A 20,520-nucleotide genomic window follows, 5' to 3' on the forward strand; every position below is an offset into this window, starting at 1 on the left:
CCAGCCGAACAGGGTCAAAGGGGTATACCTAATAAAGAATAGAAGAAAATACCGTACTTAGCAATCATGTGGGCTGAAATCACAGTGAAAGAACAGACTACAGATTTCTCAAATAAACTGCAGGGCTCCTGCTCATTTTTAGTAACACATAAAACGTTTCTAAATAGGTGCTGAAACTGCTATAACAAATGACAATCACTTCTTAATTCTATGTCTCGTATCGCAATGCAATTTCCACAAGACGTTCAGGAATCGTGCTCCGAACTTCCCATACGAGAAAAATAATGCAATTAATGTTTAAAGCAATGTCACTTTAAACAAATACAGCAATACAAAGAAACCATAAACAGTTAAATTTTCAAAATATAAATTTTTACAGATTTATTAAAACGTAACGTACCTTAATTGAATTTATAAGGTACGTCATGACCTTACCCGACGTACACGATGTGACAGTTCGATAAACCATTACAAAATACGTTGAGATTCATTCTTCACAGGATCTATACTTCCTTTAATCATCGATAAAAGCCCGCAGATCTTTTAAGTAATCAGTTAAGCCAAGGACCTAGAAAAGGATAGAAACGCTGTGTGGGAGTAATGGAAAATTATGACGCCATGGCCTTCAGATAAAAGAAAGAAGACTTCAAAGTAATTTGAAACACAAAGCATCAGCACAATGTCCAAAAATATCGGATCATAATTCATTTTGGATAGCGGCGCATGACAGCTCCTAAAAGTGTTATATCAGCAGTTTCATTGTTTTCAGCAGCTCTAGAACAAGGGAAATATAGTTTTATTACTTTCAATATAAGTTTTATCGTTTTTTTCAATAATAGAAACTAGGTTACAACATCCATTCACCCAAGGGAAAGACAATGAAAAATGCATATTAATTACGTTGCATTTAACAAACGCTCGTCATCCACATATTGCAGATTTCTCGAAGTACAGAAATCCTGATATCTTAGCAGCAGAAATTTATTACACGTAACTGTAAGATGATTTTTAAAAATCTTTGAAGATGTAACTGCATATTTAAGTAGGAATACACGGGCAAAATTATTGAAACCACAGGTGATTAAAAAAAAATGAGAGGTTTAACAAACGTTGATAATTAATTTAAAATTTTATTATTTATTATACTTGCATTATTGATTTTATTAGTGAATCTTTAGAATATAAATTTAAGTTTAACGTAATATTTGAAGTAATTTCAAAATGTGAATATTTCTCGGACTCGTTCCAGAAGCACGATTTTCTGTTTGTGATACTTAAATGCGTTTATATTACTTTCGTATTTTCATAATTCGGGTGTATTCAAAACAGTTCATTTTTTGTACAAGTCTTTTTTTTTTAAACATTTATTTCAAATGCTTCCTCCTTCTGCCTTCCATAAGGTCACGCTTATCTGACATTAACACGAGAAGACTTTCGTTATTTTTCTATCTTATTTGTTAACCTCATTTCCAAGAGTTGAGATTCCTTAGCTGAACAAATAACGATCTACAGAAACGTCAACATCACTTCACCTCTCCTTCATGCTCCTGATGACATGCTGGATTATCGATCTTTATCGCTCCTGCACACTGGCGTTCCCGTGATGTCTTCAGTATTCAAAGCTGCTTCCTTCACCACTTAATCAGTTTCTTTTTCTTTTTTTTTTTATACATCTTTTCGAGCTAAGATAGGCGTTGTTCAAAGCGATAACAAAAGGTAGCGATAGTTCCGCAGCTCTATCGTGAACTCATCCTCTATCGCCTTATCTTTCTTTATGTACTTTACTGTTTACTTATCGCCGGTTAGTCTTCTCCTTTTCTGTGTACTCATTCATTTGCATTCAAAACGTTGGGAAGGTGACGCGGAGGAAAGAACTTGTACCTAGCAAATAAATAAATATAAACAAATTTCTTCCGCGATATAAACTGCATAAGAATCAAGGAAATGTCACATGACAGAGGTGCCATATAATGATCTGATAAGGCATTCGTAGCCACGTACTCTTATCGGTGACAGTGCAGGGTGACTTTACTTCAATAATGAGCGTCCAGATCAAGTAACTAAAACAATTATATAAGAAATTTCACAATTCCGTACCTCATAAGTAATCCCCGAAAAGAAATACATTCAATTTAGATCTTTCATACAATTTTTCTTTTCCATTGACATATGGCCTTGTAGCTATTGCAGCGAAATATGCCTCACCGGTGGCCAGTCCACGCTTACACAGGCTCCTGTGCAGGCGTGGACTGGCCAGGAGCGCTGAGTGAAGCGTCCCGGGCCCATCAAATCGTTAAGAATCAGAGATGCTAGCCTTAAATAATGGTTTAAACACAATTAAGGAACAAGCAAAAGTTAAAATTTTTATAAGGAGAGTCAGCGTTTTTATCGTGGGCTCTCCTTGTCAAAATCGGCAGCGTCTTCATGGAAACCTGAAGACGTTGCCTCTTTATCAGCATTAAATAGTGAGCAGGTATGTGCACCCCTCTTCCTACCGTACCGGAAACCCTCCTTATTTACAATTAAGATGTAGTATTTCTATTCTTAAGCTGTTTTGTAAATATGTTTTATTCATTTAATTTTTTCTGGTTTCCTCCTTGTCATTTAACTAATCTTTATCAATTTGTTGTTAACCACGCAAACTACTACACTTGCAGTGATTGCGAAATTATTTACGGTAGACCAAAACATCAGTATGCTTATAAACAGTAGTATATAGTTCTAAGATTTCTATCTGGAACGGAGTTCGTTTTCAGTATTCATATGATCAAAGGAGTGGTGGAGAAATCTGTAGAAAATAGCATAACAAAGATATTCTTCAATGTTTTATTGCAGTGCTTGGTTTTAAATTCCTGATTTTTTTTAATAAAATCATTTCCGCAACAGACACAAAGTAGCTCAATTGCATCCTAAACCGAGATGAATTAATGCGTTCCAGTCACAAACGATTTCGTGAAAACGTATACGGAGAATTGATAGGTATCACTATTGGTATACGACGAGAACAGTATTTCTTTTTCGATGAAGTATGTCAATAACGCTAGTTATGAACACCTTTTATTTTCGTCTAGAAAACAATTTAATTAGAAGGATTAATGAACAAAAGTTTCTAGATTAATCATTCTCTGGCAAAACAAACAAAAAAGATTAATGAAACAATTTTGTTTAGTAACGTCCTTTTTACCCTTCTAATTTGCAAGGGATGCTGGAAATGGCTTCTCTTTACCGATTTTCTCTTTTATCTACAGACCAATTGGACCAGATCTAAAATGAACTTTGGGAAGAAGAGTGGTTTTAGCTAATGAAGTTTTATTTCAGGTAAACTCGCTTCTCGTGTAAGTAAGGGAGGGGTTCCTGTAGTCTCGGTAAAGATGAATGGCCACTTAAAGAGAAAGAGAGGCCCGAGAAAAATCGATGTTCTTGAACTATTTCCAGAGAAATAAGAAAATCTATAGAATTTTAAACGATTTACTTCTAAAAGCTTTGCTTTCTTCAATGGACAACTTGAAAGACCTGGAAATGGCGAGGTTTTCTGTTCTCGCTACTCCGAGGTATCAGTCCTCACTGACACCTGATTAGAATTGTAAAGTTGGATTTTCTCTCTCTGATAGAACTGTTACAACGGGAATGACATTATTCATCATGCTATGTTATTCCTAAGTCATTTCAGCTATCAAAAGAAAGAACAGATTTATATTTCGATGTCCAAAAGTCAGTTAAAATGAAATAAAGTACGAAGATTTGCCTTTGACGTTTCTCAACTTAAATGAACCGTATATGCAAGAAAAGGTGAACTTCTTGGACGACGCATGCTGAATATCCGATGAGGTAGTTCTCAGGAAATTTCATTTTTACTGCATCCCAATTCATCCCCTGGTGTTTTGTAGCATTACATAAACCGGGCACCAAACCAATGCAGTGCATTTTGTATGTTTGTAAAAATCACAAACTGCGTAGATATTCTGAGTCATGGATATTTCTCCGATTTCACTGAAGTCAGCATCCCTATTGACCATTGAACTCGTTAGGCAACTAAATGCTACAGGCTGTCTTTTCATCCTGTTCATCTCAAAAGTCTTCCTCAACAAAAAGTGACGATATTGAATAGTTCGTAGCAGACATTCGTAGCAAAACTTTTCATCCATTGCGTCTTATTTTTTCGTGTTTATTTTTTGGTTTGTTTCTTTATTTCGTCCAGTTTCTATTCAAGATATTTTTACTGGACGTCAAAAGCTACTGTGGCAGAAGTAAAAAGAATGAATCAAAAACTCTATGTGACTTCTTTTTTTTTTATCTTGCGACAGTAGTTACTCTCACTGCTCTTTTAACCAGGAGAGATTGCATAATACATTGAACCTATCGAATCAGCATCAACCCTTAAAAGTTCAACAAGTTTATTCTATCTTGTAATGAAACAGTCGCCATTTGTTGAAATGGACCGACCCAAGCTGCAGTTGATCAAACGAGAAAATAAACCGTTTAATAATGTTCAAATTCGTGGAACTTGCTTCTCCTCATTAATTTTCTTCACATATCAAAATGGTCTGAAACATATCCACGAGTGCGAAATTAATAAAAACATGTTATTAAATGTACTGAAAAGACGCATGTGCTATTTTTTCTCCGAGGAATTCTCAAAGACTTCTTTATAGCTTGACTGTCTTCAAGATGCGCTGAAATTTTACTTGTTTCGTTCAACAAGGCCCTCGGCATTTTTACTAATTACGGGTGTCGCCATTCTGTTCACATCTCTTCAATCATACATTGCGCCTTTAAAGTACTTAAAATGATTAAAAGTTTGCTTGGCTTTTTATGTCTGATCCGGTTATTATCAAACTCTTTAAACTGCCAGTCTTCCCATTAATAGACTACGCTTCCATGTTTTGCCGTATGACAAATTTCTAAGTATATGGGGGGGGTGAGGTCGAAAAGTCCGTGGGGTGATTATGAAAGGGGAATGGTGCAGCGTTAAAATTTTCTGTATTTAATGTATAACACTTTAAATGTATAACCCACCAAGTTTCATGGATTTTCAATAACGTATTATTTATTTATTTTTTTAATTACAGGTCTTGAAGTCAACAAAGTTGTGTGACATAAGGAAATATGGATAAAATCAGTCACCGTGCAGTCATCCAATATTTGGGGGAGAAAAGGGACTAATGTCAAAGGCAATTCATGAGAATATGGTTCGACGCTGGGGAAGGATGCCCCTTCCAATTCCATGGCTAAGAAATGGGCAGCGAACGTAAACGCGACAGGAAGAGCCAAGAAGGTGACCTCCACCGTGGAAGACCTGCAACGTCAATCACTAAAGAAGTTATTGACAGTATTCATGATCTCACGATGAGTGACGACGACTGACAGTTCGGTACAACAAAGTTTGTGACCATGGATGAAACGTGGGTCCATTACTTTCAGGCAGAGACAAAGGAGGAGCCCAAACAGTGGAAACAGCCCTTCTCCTCCTCCAAAGAAAGCCAAGTCGTCGATTCCTTCTGCTGGCAAGATGATGATGGACTGTTGCTAGTGGATTACCCTCAGAAAGGCCAGCCAGCCAATCACAGCTGCATATTATGTAGACCTTAGGAGACGTTTGCGTGAAAATATCAAAGACATATGGCAAGGAAAACTTAGCAAAGAAGTCTTATTCCACCAGAACAACACGCCTGTTCACAAGTCTGTCATTGACATGGCTGCACTGGATGAGTGCGGCTTTGAAATCTTGAATCATCTCATATTTAGCACAATCGGACTTTTACCTATTTCCTAATTTGAAAAAATGCCTGGCTGGCATCCATTTTCCCACCGACAGTGATGTCATTGCTGCAGTGGATGCATTCCTGGAGGCCCCAAGAGAAATCTTTGTCTTCTCAGCAGGAATAAGCGCATTCGGCAACAGAGACAAAAGTGCAGAGGGGACTATGTTGAAAATACGTTATCGGGCCCTTTATATCAGACCACGAAGTTTTCAAACGCTTCTCGAATGTTTTTAAAATATGCAATATTTTTACTTTTTTTAGGTCTCTTTTTTTCTTTTGGTATAATTCACTTTCTTTTTTGTTTCTGAGATTACTGATAAACAAGTAGAATAATGAAAAAATATGAGAAATGTATTAAATGAGGAGGATAACGAAATCATGAGAGTTATTCCAAAAGTAATGCACATTGCTCACGTGCTCCTCACTCCACATGCCTGCGCTACTGACATTATCAGGATAATAATTTGATAGCCTTAGCGTACCTGAAACGGAGTTCGGCTTTGAAATTTAATGTTTGTGTAGAGGCTTTTAAAATTGAATGGTAATATTTCTTCAGGTCAGATTACAGTTTCAGAACAAAGATCTTTATTCAAAATTAAAACTTTAGTGGTCGAACGACGACACAAATTTGTGAACTGTTGCGGAAAGTGTGTGGTGAGTCAACAGTGATCGTAGCACGACTTTGCCATTAGTCCCCAAGGGTTCGGCAAGGTCAAACCAGCGATGAAAATAAGCAATGCTCAGATAGACAGAGAACACACTGGCAGTTATCAATAACACCATTTTGAAACAAGCCAGACGTATCACCTGTGAAGAAATAAACAAAGGATTTTGAATGCCGAAATCACCTGTTCACCGAATTTTAACTGAAGTGTTACAAAAACGAAAGGTCAACGCCAGGTGGGTTCACATTTGCTGTCAGATGAACAACAAACAAAACGTAAAGAAATTGAAACGCAGTTACTCACACGTTACCAACAAGGAGGTGAAGAGTTTTTAAAACGCACTATTTCTATTAACGAGATATGAACACGCGACTGTGAACCTGAACTGAAGTCACAATCAGCTCAATGGAAACATACATTTTCACAAACCCTCCTCAAAATGTCGCCTGAAACAATCAAAGATAAAACAAACGGTCATCATAGCCTACGATTATGAGGGCATTATTTCCGCTGATCATGTGCCACTTGGAAGATCAGTAATTGCAGTCTACTATGCAATATTTCTACAGAAATTACTCTCGAAATTCATCAGAAGTGGCCACAGATGGGAAAGCTGGTGTGCTTGTACTCCATGACAACGCAAGGCCTCATATCACAAACTTTGCATTGTTTGTTTTCACCGATTACAAGTAGGAAACACTACCTCACCCTCTTATAGTCCTGCTTTGAGTCTTTGCGATTACGATCTATTCCCCAATCTCAAGGAACCGTTGCGTGCAAGAAGATTTCTGTCTTTAAAAGCGTTGAGCGCAGCCGAGACCCAACGCATTAGACAGCTTAACTTCAGTGGAAAGTTAAACAGCATTCAAAAACTATCCGAACGTTGAGAAACAGTCTAAGACGTGAAAAAGGACTACACTGAAGGTTTTTAATGCAAATTATATTACAAAATAAATTCATTTTAAATTAACCACTTTTGTGCAGGTTATTTTAATATTATTTTTCTTTTATATTTTGAATCTGCCCAAATATCTGTGTTTTAGTTTTAGCATTGGATAAGGAAATTTGCCGAATTTATTCGAAATCTATAACTATAGATTATATGTGTCAGTGTTAAAAAAAAAAAAAAAAGAAGGTAGTGGTTTATTATTATTGTTGTTGTTGAGTGTACTTGGTAGCAATACCTACCCGTCACGGGACGGAACCCCTAATCAGGGAGAAATAATATTAGAGTAAATATATTTTTATTATTTATAATAATATTATAAATATTATTATTAATGCTACTAGGAAACCAGGAGCATTCATTCATTTTTCCTTTATTTACACACAAAATACAGCCTCGAGACACATGTACATCAAATTATAAATTATAACATGTGCGTCTATGTGTAAATGTATTCTTGAATCTGGGTGGCTCTCAGGCATACTCCACCTTGGATACCTGTGATAGTATAGAGTCTCTACAGAGCGGGCCTGGAAGAGTATATTGTGTGAACTGGGTCTACTATCACTGTAGCGCAATTCGCGTATGAAATCCCGCACCCACCAGAAGTAGTGCAATACTGGTGGGTGCCAGCAATCCCACTCTCCAGTTGCCCATACCAGGGAGCCAGCACATAAAAAAAAAATACCTATTAGTTTATTCTCTGGAGGGCACAACCACAACTTCAAGTTGAATCCTCCAGTGCGTAGAAAAAGACTCCAAAAGTCACAGTTCAACTGAATATCTCTTATTTGCTGTCCCACAATCATTGGAACATCAAAGTCAAATAAAGATAACATCCAGCAGTTGTCCAACTGTTCACCATGGGAAAAAAAAAAAAAAAAAAAACTAGAGCACCTGATCCGACACAATGAAAAAGGTCCAGCACTACAGGAAACCAGGAGCAGATACCTTCCCTCCCTCCCCGCCCACATACACACACACTGCTGAATATGCTTGCGGCTGTCCGTGGTTCGTTTCAAACGTACCAAGTTGTGTTTTTGGGTATCTATACTAGAAAAGCCAAATTGCTATGCAGGTAAAGGAACCAAGGCTAACGGGAAGGGGGGGGGGGAAATGGACGAACTCTCGACATGAAATTACAACTTCAACGAATGGAATTATGTATCGAAACGAATAATTGATTAGATATCGGTAAAGATAAAATATTTCGGTGGGCAAATTATCTTCTCCGATATCGGTGAAATAGAATTCTGTTCGATTTTACTATACAGTAAATACCGTTGAAGACACGTCACATTTTATAAGTAATTTTACAAGTATTACGTAAAATTGTAATTTTACTTAATATTTCAATCGTAATCATTTAGGCCAATGGAAGTTATATACGTATTCTGTATACATAACGTCTGTAAATTTGTTTAAATGCTTATAGCTTTAAACAGTAAGAAGCGACGTGTTGGCATGATATATTTTATTTTAATGAAAAGTGTTACATTATTACAGTAGATATCTTTAGATGTTTTTCTTGTGCCATTTCCATTTCTAGAGAGAGAGAGAGAGAGAGAGAGAAGTGAAATAAAAAAGGATAATGTTACTTGTTTTATTTATATAAGCAAGTCATGTACAAGGAAAATACAGAACAATGTGATATCCAATCAGCCTGTATTAGTAATTGCAAGTCTTTTAAACACTACTAAAGACGCCTAAGACCACCACTCAGCATGATGACAGAGCTCTCCGGTGTCGCCAACTGTTTCCAAGGCAACAGATAATCAACCACCGCCAATGGAGGTGCTAGTACACCCCATGGCTTGTTTTAATAGGATTTGCTCACGCCTTTAGAATCTCAGAATACAGGCAGAATTGTAATCGTACTGCATCTTGCTCTTATTCCAATTATTTGTCGCATGACGATTCCTCTGATTTCTGAGATCAAATCGAAGACGTTCTTTCTAAACTTGGTGTGAAAATTAAAGAGTTGTTAATTGGCTTTTTTTTTTCTTTTATTTATTTATTTTATTATCATTTTTTTTTTTTGTAATTTTAAATGAAATTTTCTTTTTATGCAAGGTCATTCAGTTATACACGAACCCAATGGTCAGCAGTGTATGCCGGGGTAACTATTACGACGAAATATATGATGTCACTGGATATGGAGCAAGCTATTTTTATACAGGTGCCAGAATGCAGTTTCATTGTGACTGCAACAGTATTTGAAGAGCAATAATAACATTTATTAGTGCTGTGAGTACGATGAGAAACGTGTGTTTATTATAGAACATTACTTTGCATCAAAAATCGTTTTTTAAATGCCAAAAGATATTCAATAATGAATATCCAGACAAACCTATTCCAAATAAAACAACCATGAATCGCATCCTAATGCCTTCGTGCCACTGATGAAACATATTCGTCGTAAAATTGCATTAAACTTGCTAAAAATAATGTATTTTTGTCAAAGCGAGCAAAGCAATCACTTCATTTCATAATGAATAACAGCTTTAATTAAACCGTATAATAATTTTTAATAAGATTTTACGATGCGGATTACATTATCATAAAGTGAATTTCACATTAATTGGACAACCCTGTAGTTAACAAGCAGCTCGTAGAATCCCAGTTAATCTACTGGCGAGTTATATGAATGCAAACAATATTTCAAACACACAGTTTCTCAATCATCCATTGAGGAACAATGTCCTTCTCGATGAATGACTGAGGAACACGGTCTATACAAAATCCTCAATGGATTTTGCATAGGCCGTTTATATTCTTGTTTTTTTTTTTTTTTTTTTTTTTAATAAGGTATAATTTAATGTTTGGTAGTTAACTTATTTAATTATATTCGTGGTAATATGCATTCTCATTTGTATCTTTACCTCATCGCTTCAAATTTTTTTGTGAAAAATTATAAAAAAGAAAGCTCATAACTGGATTTTAATTTCTGCCAATAAGGAGCACATAATGTGGAGGAAATTCAATCATCCACGCAGTTCATAACACGGTATATATATTCTTACTAAACAACTTAAAACACCGAGGTCTCAGGGCATAATATTTAAGTAGCAGACCTGTGAAACCTTCACAAGATGACCGAAAGTGATCATACGTCTCATTCAATTATATATTTTCGTAATTAAAATTAATGTATTTAATTATCTTCATAAACTGAATTCTTTGTCTACACCTCGAATGGCCTGCTTTTGTAGTTACAAAATACGTGGGTAATATTGTGGGCAAACATATATTAATCAAGGATGGTTTTGATAATGTATAATAGATTTTAGAAATAAATTCAGTTTTGATAGTTCCCAAGTTTGTGTAAAAATAAATTCGACGCAGCGTTAAGTCAAACTTATGAAGTAAATTCAGAGCAACGATTTTACGTACAGCATTACATTAGCTTAAAGACAAATTCGACGAACTTCTATTCACGCTTTTGCACTTCCTCTTTCCTTCCCCACCCCACGCCTTCTCTAGGGACATCCTCATATTGCACTAAGAATTTTTCTCTCCTCTGTTTTCGCCTTGGAGGTGCCTTTCGCACTGCTGCCTCCATATGCCCTCCTTGCCTTCATCTTTTCTGTAAAATGCTCCTTTCTGGTGACTCCCTTCACTCTCGTTATTGCAAGAGTGCATGCAGTCCGAAGGCGTTTTTCTACTGTCCCTCGTACGGCTCCCCTTGCCGTGGATGGATGTTGAGAGGTCCTTTCCTGGTGATCGTGCCTCCCAGTAACTAAGAGACCAGTCGAACAACACACTACTCACATAACGCACACTACCCACACTGACTGGCTTTTGCAAAATTGTGCAGCATCACAGAGTACTTAAAGCGAATCTGTGGGAAACCACACGAACTGCCGTATTCCCTTATCCTGGTTTCTGTTCAGCAACATTTCTAGTACAGTGCAGTTCATAGTTATCACAATCTACACAGATGCAAAGCTCATGCAATTCTCGTAAATTCTCTGTAGTTCTATGACTGACACTCGTGATAAGGGATAAGAAAGACTTCGACTCTACCCTCAGTCTTTCTTATCCATTAATAATCCTAATACTTACAATTCAAAGTTAGGAAGTCACTTTTACATAAATAACCAACAAATGATTCATTGGCAGTTCTCGAGCATATAGGAACAATATTTCTTATTGTCAGATAACTGCCTAATTACATAAGTTGTAGATCAACTGCAGTTGTAAACACCAGACGATGAAAGATAAAATTACTAATATATCATTAAATGAAGCATCCATCCACGGAAGAGCATTAATACTGTTTGGGAAAAATGAAAATTTCCAACAAGTTAAACAGGCTTCCCCTTTTTTTTTTTTTTTTCTGGAGAAAATCCGCTTTACTGTTGAAAACGTTTAACTGTTTTAATCTGATGCGAATGCCTATTCTGTGCATTTCCAACTCGAAACAAAAACAATAAAGACTATAACCAACTTAACTTTTCTTGGCCTGGACATTTTCCGTTTCATTTTTAAGAAAAAAAAAATTGGTTCTGTTCCTCTCATATTTTTTATTCGTTTTTCTCATACTGGCGTAATTTCTAGAGTAATCTTCTTAGATTTAAGGGACATTTTGTTTTCTAAGTTACAGAGAAAGAATTTTTCGAGTCATATATCTATCAAGGGAATCGGAATTATCCGAAAGGTTTTTGTTTGCATGTGACAGAAATTATTTGGTTACATTGTAGTAAATTCCTTTCTTTTACATATCTAGACTACTGTTCAATATTACAGATTTCTTACTGATGGATAACGTATTCTACTAATGGTGACAGCAAATCGTGCTTCTCACGGGGATAGTGCTTTTATCTCTCTCTCTCTCTCTCTCATCTTTCTTATTATCGCTCACTCATCGCATCGCATTGCGATTTCCCACAGTGCCTATTTTGATACAACTGTTGCTGCTTCTGCTGCCAACATAGATTTCCAAACAGCACTACTACGTGTTATAGTTATTCTCGTGATTTAATTACAAATAGATACTGTAGCTTTCCAGACAAATCGTGCCTCTTTTTCAACAGAAAAATTGAAACTTAACGGACACAGTTATGCGCGCAGTGAGGCGTGCGAAGGCACAAGGTAGGTCATTCAATCATTAAACTGATGTTCATTGTTGATGCACGGAAGTGCCTAGTTTTTCTCCAGCGCTTGTCTAGACATAAAACGGTTGTCTCTAAGATGGGGTGTAGTCTCATGCCTTTGCTGCGGTTCATGGCTCTCGAATTGCTCAATATATTGAGTGACTCTAACCAGAGGCGGTGGCAAAAGTGTCGGGAGTGGTCAATTATTTCATAATCCCGCTTGGGATTGAGGTCGTGGTGGGTGGACCAGAAGTGTTCCGCGATTGCGGACTGGTCGGTCTCAGCAAGGCGAATCGCTCTATTGTGTTCTGCAAGGCGGTCTTGAAGACGTCTCGAGGCCTCTCCTATGTAGCAGGTTACAATCTTTGCAGGCTATGCTGTATACTACACCTCTGCGTATATTGGATTAGTGCTTATTGTGACTGTGAGGGGTGACCGGAGGAGTCTTTACGTTGGAAACTTTTTTTTTTTTTTTTTTTTTTGATAGTTGTTGGCGCATCGGCTTCTGTGGCCATAATGCACCTCCCAAGGTTTTTGCAGTACTTTGATCCAACCCCGAGGCGGGATTCGAACCCGCGACCTTTGGGTTGCCAGGCAGGCACTTTGCCCAACCGGCTAGCCCGGTCGGCTATCGTTGGAAACTAGATAACGTAAGTTTCTACCAGGCAGCTGCACGCATATTATATGGTATTCTCTGAGGATTTTCGAGATCTGGCCCGACATGCCTGGATAGTAGGGAATGTAGGCGGTAGGTACATTGTCCTGAGTTGATGGTGGTCTCAGATGGAATGTGAGCTCCTGTGCTTGCAATAAGCACTTGTCTACAACAAGTGCTTATTGCAAATTACAACATGGTGCAGATACGTTGATGACATTTTCACCGTCATCCCACATGGCTCTGAAACAACATTGCTAGAATATCTCAATTATCTGTCTGTGTTCATCCAGTTCACCCGAGAGTTAGAGGTTAACGGATCTCTCCCATTCCTGAATGTCCTAGTAAAACGCGTGGGCCCATATCTAGAAACCTCAGTATACCATAAGCCTATGTGGTGCGGATAGTTCACAAACTACAGATCCGGCCATGCTCCCAGTCATCTCAACAGCGCTGGCCGCACCCTATTCTCCAGGGGTGGAGACATTCCAGCACAGATGAAGTTAGGCGCAACGAGATTTCTAGAGTGAGGACAGACTTAATCAATTGTGGCTACCCAACACACGTATTAGACAAGTGCTTATTGCAAGCACAGGAGCTCACAGTCCACCAGAGACCACCATCAACTCAGGAAAATGTACCTACCGCCTACATTCCCTACCATCCAGGCATATCGGGCCAGATCTCGAAAATCTTCAGAGAATACCGCATAAAATGCGTGCAGTTGCCTGGTAGAAGCTTACGTTCTCTAGTTTCCAGTGTAAAGACCCCTGTCACCCCTCTCTTACGCAGCAGTGTAATATACCGCATAACCTACAAAGACTGTGATAGCTGCTACATAGGAAAGACTTCGAGACGTCTTCAAGACCACCTTGCAGAACACGACAGAGCGATTTGCCTTGCTGAGACAGACCAGTCCGGAATCCCGGAACACTTCTGGTCCACCCACCACGACCTCAATCCCAAGCGGGACTATGAAATAATTGACCACTCCTGACACTTTCGCCACAGCCTCTGATTAGAGTCACTCAATATATTGGGCAATTCGAGAGCCATGAACCGCTGCAAAGATATGAGACTACACCCCCATCTTAGAGACAACCATTTTATGTCTAGACAAGCGCTGGAGAAAAACTGTGCACGTCCGTACAGGAACAACGAACATCAGTTTAATGATTGAATGACCTACCTCGTGCCTTCGCATGCCTCACTGCACGCATAACTGTGTCCGTTAAGTTTCAATTTTTCTGTTGAAAAAGAGGCACGATTTGTCTTGAAAGCTACAGTATCTATTTGTAATCAAAGATATTCAGTATCTATTTGTAATTAAATTATTTTACTGGCTAACACTTAATCATCATTTACCATGGATCCTAGTACAACAGGCTCATTTGTCCTCAGTTATTCTCGTATTGCTTGGGAAGTGCCATAATCTTGAAGCCAGTGTAGTAAGTGATACTATTTTATAATAAATCGCGTGATCGGAAGGAGACTTCAGAGCAAGAAAAGGCGGTTAAAAAATGGGAGAATATTCCTGTGCAAATGGACACTACGCAAATAGCAAAAGTTTATCTTACTAATTGTGTTATTTCGATGTAGGGAAGCTAGAATTTACTAGGCATTCACAAGAAATGTTTGTCCACTTGAAGAGCTAGCGAACTTTGTTGGGTCTACAAGTGTCTCAGGAGATATTTTTGAAAGAGTGAAGCTGAGATTAATGGCTTTCTTTGTGATCTGACATAGGTATGTTTTCTTTCGTCAATGATGGGTCGCTGCCAGCTTAAAAATAGTCGGAAAAATCTCACATATGGATGGAATAAAACTAGAAATCGATGTTTCTTGAGCAATAATAATTTGCAGAATATTCTTTGCTTAGTTCTCGATGTAAAACAGTCCTTATCAAAATACTGCGGAAATTTCGGAACGAATAGGTTAGTTCTTTATAATGACGTCACATTTATTTTAATATAAATTAAATTTAGAGAGGTACGAAGAGTTTGGGCTTAACCTTGATTATAAAGGCAAATTTTATGGCAAAGTTAGACTTCATGACGCTGAAGCACAGCACATCTGTGTAACGTTTTATTCTTTGTCGATAACCCCAAATATTACACAAGAAAATATGATCGGAGCTTCAGAAATTAGCTATTTGTTTAATGAATCATCCAAACATCCAAACCTTCTTATTTTTCTATTAATAGTGTGCTATTATTTATTACAGTGTATCATATATCATGATACTTCTTAAGCTTGCTCTATTACATGATGTAGCTGAAGACTTTATACTTGTAAACTGATGGACGAAAGTCAGAGCTACAGTCGAGTCCCATTGACAAAAGTCAAAGGAATAGTCGAATTTGCGCACACTAGCCCATTGTACGAGTAAATCGAACTTAAGTTGCACAAATAGATCAAGTAACTGATGAAAATGAACATCATTCTGCTATGCAAATAATAGTAGTTAATAAACAGAGTGATCTGAATCAGCGTCACTCCGTTGGAATGTGCACGAATATCAGGTCTATCAGAATAACTTTCACGGCCCTTGGCACTAATATACTGTATGAGTAATTACAGTGGAGAGGCAGTCGGCAGGTTGGAGGCGGACCAATCACAGGCGTAGGTAACAAGGGTCATGATTGTCCGCCCAAATGTGATCTCGATTGTGGAAATAGTTGCAGGAGACAGAAGAGAAGTATCACGAAGAGCTGTAAAAGATAGACGAAGAATCACAACACCATCATATAAAACGATATCTGGCACTCTAATTGCTAGATGAGATGGAGTGATAATGGCACAGCAACTCTCATCCGAGTCCGCAGCTGCTTTAGAAAGAGATATCTTACACCGAAGTTTTCAGGAAATATTCGATATACTTCAGTGGAAAGATCTGTATCCACCTTACCTCTCATCGCAGAAAAGAGCCTTTTAACCAGCGAACATATCGACTAAACTGAAGGGCAATGATCTAATGCGGCACACAGTCCCACTCTCGAAGTATGTTCATCTGGGGGGGGGGGGGAGAGAGAGAGACGGGCCGCATCAAACTTTATCACAAAAATTATAAAATGATTCAAAGATTCTTAGAGCCATCTTCACAATATCCGCCGTTCGTGAAATTTGTACTGCCCTTGTTTAACCATATGGATAATAAAGATACACAGTGTACGTCCTGTTTTCAAGAATCTCCAGTGATTTTAAACTTTATTGGAATGTTACATTGCAGTAAGAACATGATTTTCCCATATGCAGTTCAAAAACGCAAAGTATTCTACCTTTTTAAAAACGGCATCTACTTGAGAGGTTAACTAGAGGTAACGGCATATCACAAGTTGACACCGATTCATTCCTAAAGGGATAGTATAATTTTTTCTCTAAAAGTTTCGGAAATTCCGGAACGTTTCCTTTATCATTTGTCCCATTTTTCAGTAAATCGCTTCTTTGGACTCAAAAGTTCCTATCGCTTCTACTGTTTCTTTTATCTCACCTCTGATCGTGAGGTTTCCAATTTTGGTAAGTGCAGTTACATTACAAAATCATGATATGAACTTTTAAAAGAGATAAGGAATATGTGAACTCTTGCACTACTTTCCGGAGAAAGAGGTTCTAATTGAAATGTCTGATATGAAAAAAAAAAAAAAAAAAAATGTGGTAGCGAATGCAGTAATAAAAGGAGAATGATTTTGTTAAGTTGCTCTTTTTGTTTTGTTTTTCTTTTCCAAACAGCTGTGATGCAAATATTTTAAGGAAAAAAACTCCTGGGGCTCATTCTATTCTGATATAAAACTGTATATCTTTGTGATAAATCCACCTTTAATATTGTTACCTAAATTTCCGTTCAGCTAACTCAAATTTGCGTGCCCTATTTAAACAAAACCTTTCAATTCTGCAAATCTATATAGAAGTATGTAAATTTGCAATTACAAATGAAAGTGGAGTATCTGGGTCACAACTTTTATAGTTTCACACCAAGGCTGAGTTAGTCTCTCTCTCTCTCTGACGAGAAATGCATAATTTTTTTTTTTTTTAAATTTTCCGGAAGTTTTTCATCCCACAAAACAGGCAAACATAGCCAACATACTGAAAGCAAAAGACAGTTTGAAATAAGCCAACTTTTTCTTAAAAACGAGAGCACAATTTAATTACAACTTATTGAATGTGCTGGAAGCGTTCACCTTAAGCGTGTTCACGATATTTTGATATGAATATTTTTTAGTGTGTTACTTTTACGTGTGTTTGATGCAACTCCACGAAGATTATGTTCATCAATGACTCGCTCAAATGCGATTCTCAGTATTTGAGTATTAGGACGAATCCATTTATTTCCTATAAACGGATTCATCCCCGTGAATTTATAAATTGACACAAATCTAGTAAGTTTGCTACATACAAATTTTCCATAGTTACACAGTCATACAATGATTTACAAATTCTTCATGGAAAACAGAAGATATATTTTAAGAGAGAAAAATAAAACTCATTTCATCTAATGCTATTTACAGGTAAATTTTCATAACACTATCTTACTATCATTTAATAAATTTGTGTAAATGTTAGCAGGCAGACGAAACAGTGGGAAGATGATAATCTAAGAACGCAGATTACTTCTTTTTGTGGTTGCCATTGGCAACAATGTATATTTTTTGATTGCCACATAGTAACATAATAATATATTTTTGATTGCCACAGTAACAATGTATATTTTTAACTATAGGATCACTGTATATAACTGTCGCCATGGTTACGTGGTGGTCGTTTACATTAGTTGCGGTGCAAACAGCAGTGTGCAAAGCTAGTAACTCACACGTAAAGAGACGTCATGGACACCTGATGGACTTCAAAAGGAATCGGATCACTGGGTTGTCAGAAGCTGGATGATCAACATGGCAAATCACCTATCGTGTGAGTCGTTACGCTCGAGCATCACAACTCACACGATCGGTGCCCGAATACTGGCGAAACAACGTCACCTAGGTTCATAGCATTAGAACTTCAGGAAAAAAGTATCGATGAATCCATCGACTAGCAGCGAGGAAACAAATCTATCATAATTTGCCAATTTCCAACGTCGTAATGCCATCCCTGTCTGTGCTTATGTCAAGGGGTAACGATTAGCAGATGACTACGATCTGTGATACTGCATTCTCGCCGTCTATTGCAGCATATAGGGTCAACGCCTGCAGTCATGGTATGGGAAGCCATCCTTACAATAGCCGTTCCAGAAAACAGCGAACCGATCGAAGGATACAACCAACTGCAGACGCAAATTACCGACGCCGCCCCTCAGAGCCCTGGTTGCTTTGGTGTTTAACACACACCTGACCTAATCTTAACAATAGCCGTTCGTCTGTCATTATTAACGTATACTGACTGAAAAATATTATGTTGAAGCCATTCTAAGTTCAGTCCTTCTACACTTCCTACGCTCCACCAGAAACGTAATTTCACAGCAAGGTAATGCGCGCTCACAAATGGCTCTCATATCCTGACAGTGTATTTATAGGTGTGGACATGCTTCTTTGGCCTGAACCTTCACAATATCTGTGATTTACAAATGTAGAATAAATAAAAAAAAATCATTTCTTGTCAAAAAATGACTCAGTTCGTATGTCAATTCAGGAAGTAAGCTGGTGGGTTGGTTGGTTGGTTGGTTGACTGGATTTAAAGAGCATCAGCAACTTAGACCATATTGCGCCGTATATATTATATCTGTAAATTGCGTCTGTTTTGTGGTTCCTATGCCTGTTTGCTGGACGAAAATACAAGTTTCCGGGAGAACGGACCGTGCTATCCACGCCTAAGACGTAACTAAATTAGCCACGTTCTGAAAAAAACCCCTATAAAATTTCCTCGCATCACTGACGAGATAAGAACACAGGTCTTTTTCACCAGGTGTGAGGAGTACGGTGATAACTGTGCTACCGTGAGGAGCAGATAAACCAAGGATAACTCTAAGATTTCTCTACGAAAGACTCGTTGTAAAACTTACCAGTCACTTTTAAACGTATAACGGTCATTGTAGCCCAAGCTGAAGACGTCTTGGGTAAGATAATGCTCCCATTACGTTGGGAGCATATATACAGGGCACATATATTTTGGCATCGCTTGAAGCCACTAAAGTGTAAGATGATAAGAGGGATGACAGATACCCTATTCATACATTTCAAGACGCAGTATTCGGTGCCACAGACTATTAAAGTGTGAGTTTGGGGCTGTTGATCACACTTCACATTTACTTATTCAGAAGTAAATTAAGGTGATGAGTTATTTGTGTTAAATGATGAAGATTATGTTAAAATTGAAAAAATATTTGTTATTTGCTTAATTTCTGTAATATTTTATACATTTAATTTTTGTTTGCAAATTTATTTACACGACCTACCTGCTAACGGGTCACGGAGCATTCAATGCGCAACTGAACTCCTTTAGGATCGTTGACGACCCACGCTGCGTTTGCGGCGAGGCTGAAACATGCACCCACATCATGCATGACTGTACACACTATGAAGACCTCCGCTGCAGGCTAATAACGGAAATCACTTACCTCCCAAGGAACCAAAAGATGCATCTACTAGACTCACTGGAGGAACATAAGGCCCTGACCAAATATGCGCAAGAACCAGACGCAGAACCCTAAACGCAATCCATAGGGAACACTAACAAGCTCTAGCTTTATATTTACCAGAGGGAAGAATACCACGTTTTCATGATGATTATTATATCATTAAAGGTGAGTCTCTCATCCCATATGAGATCTTAAACCTGGGTGGGAGGATACCTTGTGAGCCCTTCGCGCACTCTTGGCACAATTCAGTTGGAGTCCTATCTCGTCCAAACATTCAGCGTGGGTAAGTACTGACACCAGAAATTTTATGATTAAATTTAGTGGCATTTAGGTGATCCAAAAAAAAAAACTGTTTTAAAAAAAAAAAATTATTAGGGTCACCCGGAAAGTTATTTCATCTACCCGTGTTTACGTCATGTGTCTGTAAATTGCGTGTGTTCTCTGGTCGATTTAGCTGTTTTGCTGGACGAAAAAAACCCAGTTTCTGGTGGGGGGGAAACCTTGCTATCTCCGCCTGAGACCGACTAACTCAGCCACGGAGTGAAAAAAGTCCACTAAAGTTCCTCACGTAATCGACGGGATTCGAACCCGTCGATTACGGGTTCTAACTACTTTTTCAGCTCCAGCAATAAAAAAAAATAATAAATAAAATCTCCAATCACTCATGCTATCCCCATCGCCAAAAAATTACCATCCAACTTTGAAATTTACAGAATTCTCCTCAGAAGAATCAGCAGTTACATATTTGAAACTGCTGATTCTTCTGCCTTCTACCAGTGGAAATATACCCCATCATTCATATTATCAGAGCATTATAAACCTCAATTGGGT

At 37.8% G+C, this 20,520-nt stretch overlaps 1 protein-coding gene across 1 annotated transcript in view; it reads right to left on the minus strand.

Moving 5' to 3' along the window:
- Positions 1 to 20,520, minus strand: part of LOC150091495 (acetylcholine receptor subunit alpha-like) — a 325,013-nt gene that overhangs the window by 233,399 nt on the left and 71,094 nt on the right. The gene's annotated exons all lie outside the window — the stretch shown is intronic.

This window comes from Mastigoproctus giganteus, chromosome 1, assembly GCF_048544385.1.
Source record: "Mastigoproctus giganteus isolate SK-2022 chromosome 1, ASM4854438v1, whole genome shotgun sequence".
NCBI lineage: Eukaryota > Metazoa > Arthropoda > Arachnida > Uropygi > Thelyphonidae > Mastigoproctus > Mastigoproctus giganteus.